This window comes from Lytechinus pictus, chromosome 14, assembly GCF_037042905.1.
Source record: "Lytechinus pictus isolate F3 Inbred chromosome 14, Lp3.0, whole genome shotgun sequence".
Taxonomy (NCBI): Eukaryota; Metazoa; Echinodermata; class Echinoidea; order Temnopleuroida; family Toxopneustidae; genus Lytechinus; species Lytechinus pictus.
Genome location: NC_087258.1, coordinates 23,447,309 through 23,454,172, shown reverse-complemented (window position 1 = coordinate 23,454,172; position 6,864 = coordinate 23,447,309).

Here is a 6,864-nt window from a genome sequence, read left to right as displayed (position 1 = left end):
TGAACATCAAAGTTACGGAATTACATCACTAGCAGTGGTATAAAAAAGATAGCCATGTATGTCTAAAGGCCTATATCATGTGCTGCTACATATTATGTTCATATTTTGTATGATCAGAATACTGAGGGAAGTATTTCATGAGGCAAACTTTCACCAACTAGCCTGTTCTGAGCCAATCAGGAGGGATTTCGGTAGCTTGTAACAGTTGTCGGTGAAAATCACCGATGATTTCAGTCTACCATGACTTCATCTCATAGAGAATGCCAGGGATGTTGTGTGGGTGGAAATGGGTCGTATTTAGAAATGTCATCTCCGTTTAGTAGCGGATGGTTTGGTCTCTGAAATCACATTGCTTGTTGTTTAGATTGCAGATGGGCAATGTCTTGAAGTGACTTGACTTGATGGCATGGCAGAATACCCATTAGGAAATGAAGGCATATCCCGCTACCCCCCCCCCCCCCCCCCCCCGCACTCTCAGAACTGAGTGTGTTATTGTTGTCGTGCAGGGAATACTAATTTCCAACATCGCAATTTCTCCACATATTTTATAAATTGCTACATTAAAAAATTATTTTGTGGAGCAACAATTTTATACTTTGATATAGGACTTATAGGACACAGTTGAGAATTTTTCTCTCAACGACCATAAAAGCAAATCAAATTTGGTAAGACAAAATATTCCCTCTTGTACCAAAATATTGTACTAACCAATAGACCAATATTTTGAAAAACCTCCTTTTCAAAAACATGACCAATCACTTCTTCAAAGCATGGCTTGTTTTTATGTGTAAGGTTATGATGCAGAAACAGCAGAATGGTGTTTGAAGACTACTGATAATTAATGAGTTACATATTTGAATTTTTTTCTTAATACATTACAACTACATTTGAGAGGCAAATTATTTTGTAAAATTGTACCTGATTTGTATTACTTGATATTACTTTGTATTACATTTTGAATGGAAATGGAATAAAGATTTGATATCTTGGAACAAACTTTCTTCAGCCATATTGAGAAAAAAAACAATGAATTTAGCAGCAAAAGATATAATTCATTTAAATGCTGGACCAGGGCAGCAACCATACTATATAAAAGCCAAGCTGGAGATTGTAAAGCATTAGCAGGTTTCATTTCTGGCAGAGACTATATAAAATGCAATATGTATTTTGGAACCCTTGTTGGCTTGTACTGTTATTATTATTATTCCCCAAATTGCAAAGATTATGCATAATAACCAAATTGATATATTACTGAAATGAAATTGGGAAACAAAATCCTTGAAATGTGCCAGCATTCTAAAGTCCAATTACCACTCAACAGAGCAATCTAATGAGGCGTGCATTTTGAGAATAAATTCATCATTCCTCACTATCAAAATCCATGTTTTTACGTTTCATGCTTTCAGATTCCACATGCCTTTATGAACAGTTTAATGGTATTATGGTAATGGTTTATTGAAAATTCATTCGCAGCCAAAGGCTGAATTGCAGAATCTTTTACAAGACAAGTACAAGAATGTATAATAATCAATTGCATAGTGACACAGTGTGTAATAAATATTACATCTACATGTATATTAAAGCTTTCCCAATAGGCTATAGGTTTTCAAAAATGCTAAACTTTGTGGTACGCCATTTAATTGGAAATTTCATAGTGTACAGGCCTACAGGGATCTAATTTGTCGATAATTTTAAATTACATTGATTTCGCCATATTGTTGACGCGACATGAAAATAAAATGAATTGAAGGAAATAATTGTTTTTGGCTCTTTTGTACATGTTCATGGATACTATAGAGATAATATCCCGGTAATATGGCCAGTTAAAAAAGTGGGGGGGGGAAAGGCTGGATAAACTAGGTCGGAAAGTACATGAAAATTACTAACCCTATAATCATAATGATCATAAGAAAGGGCATATACAAAGTACAGTCAGTCAGGTTTTAAATTTGGTTTAGTCCAAAACTAAGGGGGGGGGGCGGCCGGATTCACCTTGCACTCACAGAAATCCCGGTCTCCCCCCTCCCTCCCTCCACTTCTCTGTATTCGGTGCATCCTCCTCCCTCAACCCAACCCTCCTACTCTCCTCCACCACTTGCTTCTTCCATATCTTCTTCGGTCAACCCCTTCCGCTCTGACCATCCACCTCAAACTCGAGCACCCTTCTAAATAGGACTACATGATCAATATCCCTACTTTACACATGCCCATATAATACCAATGTACTCTGTTCGCCTTACAAATATTATGTAATTGATAACAACTTCATATGGCTGATAAACTAGGTCAGAATCTAAATGAAAATTACCGATCCTATAAGCACAGTCAGTCAGTCGCCCAGTTTTTAAATCCGGTTTAGACCCCAACTGTTTTTTTTTTGACGAAGAATGCTCGTCTTTAAAATTGTATCTGATCTATATTACTTTGTATTATGTTTTGAATGGAAATGGAATAAAGAATTGAATTGAACTAGGGAGAGGGGGGGGGGTGGGTCTGCCGAATTCACCTTGCGCTCACAGAGATCACCCTCGCCCACTCCCTCCACCATACTCTATTTGTACCATCTCCTCCTTACAAATATTATGTAAGTTGATACAGACTTCATCCTTTAAACCAGAGCCCTGCAATGGGTAGTCAACCTGAAAATGTCACCGAGTGTTGATGGTGTAATAAATGAGAGAGGAGTTCAGGCCCAGACCTTCTAAACATCCCAAGTATTCTGGCACAGAAGGCCGACCTAGCTACACAAGGGTATCCGATCATTACAGAAGGGGAATCGGCTCGTTATACTTGAAAACAGACGTTACAAGGGGCATCAGCTCATTATCTTTTATGACAGAAATTGAGAAGGGGCATCACCTTCTGCACTTCAAAACAGACGTTAAAAGGGGCACTGGCTCATTATCTTTAATGACGGAAATTAAGAAGCGGCATCAACTTGTTATACTTCAAAACAGACATTACAAGGGGCATCAGCTCATTATACTCTATAACTGAAATTTAGAAAAGGCATCACCTTGTTACTTAATACGCATTGTACTTTAGAACAGACTTTACAAGGGGCACCCAGTCACATTTTTAAAACATTCATGTGAAAGGGAATCGGCTCAAAAAAAGATTATCAGGTTCACATATATCATCGCCGAATCGGCGAAGTGGCACACACAACCCCTGATCAACGAAATCACTTATCGGGATAAACGCGAATAAAGATTTTCACATATTCAACTTCCCGTTGCTATATGACTGTGAAGTTTAACAGAATGAAGAAAGCACATACCAAGAGCCAGGTATCTACTCCTGCCTTTCATGTTAAAAATTTATCGAATGAATATCAAATCTTGACATAGCAGTGATTCAAACAAAAGCATGACAAGTGTCTTTTTGTGGAAAATATTACTTCAGCGTGCGTAGAAACGGCGTGCCATTTCATGGATTATTTAACAAAGGATTTCGAGGCTAATGTCGTTTTTTTTTTTTACTTTAATATCTCATAAAGAGAGAATAGGGTTCTGAATTTCGGTGAAATGATAGACCATAGCCAGAGAATACTAAAACTAAAAGATACTTAAAATTGAATGTTAAAAACTGAAAGATACTGTACTTAAAATTGACTTTTCACATGATTTTGGGACATTGTGCCACTTTGTGGATTCAGCGACCATATTATAATCAATTACATGGCAGAAGAGGGTGAACATTTTTCCATGTAATCCGAAGAGAGGAGAGCTCCCTTTTACAGTGTGAACTATGCTAAATGAAAACTGTACTTAAAAGCACACATTAAACGGACACAACATTTCAGAAGGGGATTTAGCTCATTATTAGAAAGGCACTGGCTTGTTATACTCCGGGAACAGATGTTGTGGTTTAGCATAAATTTGTTTTACATTATTATATGGCAAAAATGTGTGAAACACGAATGGTCTCAGTAACGGAGTTGCAATCAATCTCGAGTCAATTTTGGTTGTATAGTAGCATGATGAACTAATTGTGCTTCTTGGAAATAAATAAGTATAAATTGGTTTGCTTTAGAAAAAATTGATGTGTCTTCTGTAAATTTGCAACTGCAATTTTTTTCTGCAACATACCCTAAGTCTGAGAGGAGAGGTTTACTTTACGGTGTGAATGAAGTTTCATGAACACTGGTTTAAATGTTTGTTACATATTTTATAAACAATAAAAAAATACCAATGTTAAAACTGTATTAGATTAACTACATTGCACAAATCAAGTTTGTTGTATGGGCCTACAATGTATTAAAGATAAATTCCAGTTTTGGGAATGATCTCAAAATGACTTTTTACAGAATTTAATATAATGATCACCAAAGTGTCTGTTTGTATGAATAAAAAATATGTGCCAAAGGATTCTGGAAGAAATTGTGTAATTGCTGAGAAATAAGCAAAATAAGCGCGGATTCGGTCACTTCCGTCGGGTCTTTATTCCAGCAACAATAATACACTGTCCCACGTGTGCCTATCTGTGTTGGCGATCTTCAGTGTGATCGTTTTTTAGCTAGATATTATGATTTCACAAAGTTCAGTTTATGTAACTGTACCAGATCTAGATCCCAATAATATATCAATACTTTACCTTGGTTTTACAGACTTTCTCACGAAATCAGTTCATTTAGCTTTAAAGACAGGTGTAGTGAGCTGACATACACACCATTCATTTAATAATGTCTGATGATTAATGTGAACGGGGCTATACTTTACACTGAACAGGTTTACTGCCATGATAGGCATGCTCACAATTTGCTCTGTAATCCCAACGGTTCATTCCTCCAGATTTAACTGGATAAAAAAAATATGTCAGGCAAGACATCAGAGCATACCACAGCCAGTGACATATGTTCAGGGATCATAGAAGATGTCACTTTGATATATGTCTAGGAATGTTATTTACGATACGTTTATGAACATGAACCATTCAAAGCTCCCCCATCCTTTCTTTCTAAAAAGAACATCAGTTGGTAATGAAAGCTTCCGCACATGGTAAAAATGTGCCATGTTAATATTGCTTCTCTCGAAGCATGGAAACATCTTAAAGGGATATTTTTTTGTTATATTATTTTTGTATTTTACTATATTTTTCATATTTCAGCCATTTCTGGATCAAATTAGCTCAAGTAAACTGTGAATATATTCTAATTCAATCATTCAAGATTGTATGATGGACTCAATTTCATTCCAGCCACTGGTATACATAACAAAAGCACCATACCTAACAGTACTTCACAATTTCTTCTTTCACAATATTTTCCTATATAAAGGTACTTTGGTCTGATTTTGGTATCAAAAGTATTTCCAATGGAGAACTATAATGAGGTGCTTGCCAGAAATGACTTATTTTGGTATTCATCAAAGTTGACCTCAATTTCAAAGGCATCCTCACCTCCGTAACAAACCTGGTGGTCTAAGCCTGAATACTACTGGTAGTATTGAAAAACTTTCCTCCAAGGCATGCTTCTATCATAATAAAACAAAGGAGATGATGATATATATTTTGGATTCCATCTCAGACTTGTCTCATTGGGGAGGGGTGGATAAGAAGATCCCCCACACCCCACCCCCCTGACCTGGTTTAAATAACTCTAGAGCTGTGCGTGGTGATTTACCCTTTTTTCCTTGTTATTCATTTTCTTAAAGTGCCCCCCCCCCTGCAAGTAAATCCTGGATTTTCTCTTATTTTCATATGCCCCATTAAGGAAGTCCCATGACCCCCCCCCCCCAGTCATCCTATTATATCTTTCTGCTTTTCTGAATTAATCTTTCTTCATCAATATCTTCTAAATATGCTCTAGGTACATGTATATGAATGCCAGATTACTCAAATCACGATCCTGGAAATGGATTTCAAATTAAGTGGAGGCCCCAGAGGAAAGGTACGATTCACACATGACTGACTTCTATTTGTCATTCCCACACTTCTTTATCAAGTCAACAGATTCTAGTTAAATTAACCTACAAGTTAATGGGCATCTCTTTGCATGACTCATCTCCCGGCGCCCCCACCAACGTAACACTACCACTCTAAACATGGATGTCTCCAAGAAGTCCTAATGATGCTTCATCGATTCTGATCCTATTAGCATCTCGATCTGTCCCTGGTGACGACTGATGACATCATCCCCTACATCTATAGGAATGCCCCCATTTCCCATGAAAGCTATGAAATGTCGGGGTGCCAGAATAATAGAGGACATATATCTGAGACTCTTTATTCAACCATAAGATTTATTAAATTATATTCCTGGTCTATATTACCCTTTAAAATCTTCTCACATCCAATTTCCCTTCTAAAGCAACTCTTCAATTTATAATAGGGGTGCATTATTTATGATTTACTTGTTGTCTGTGACATTTCTCATGAATTCAGATAAATCTTCCAATACATGTATGACCAATTCATCAAACCTGCCAATTCTTTAATTCCCTTACTTTCTTTCTTTTTTGTTATATCTTTTTTTTCACTGGGCAAGGTGGCTCAGTGGTAGAGTGCCTGCCTCATGAACAGAAGGTCATGGGTTCAATCCCCAGCCAAGTCATACCAAAGAACAGATTCTGCTTTCTTGTCAGGCACTCAAAATTTGACAATGGAGAAGGGTAATATGTGATGCGGGGCCCACTAGGAGAATAGGTACATGTTCACCTGGGCCCTGTTGCATAAAAGTTACCATTGTGGTAACTTTGCCATCCAATGGTAACTTCCCTGAAATCCTTGATTCTGATTGGCTGTTGATCATCGTTACCATGGAAGTTACCATTGGATGGCAAAGTTTACCATAATGGTAACTTTTATGCAACAAGCCCCTGAAGATGCTCCCTGGGTAAAAAAGAGTTATTATAATTACTCAGT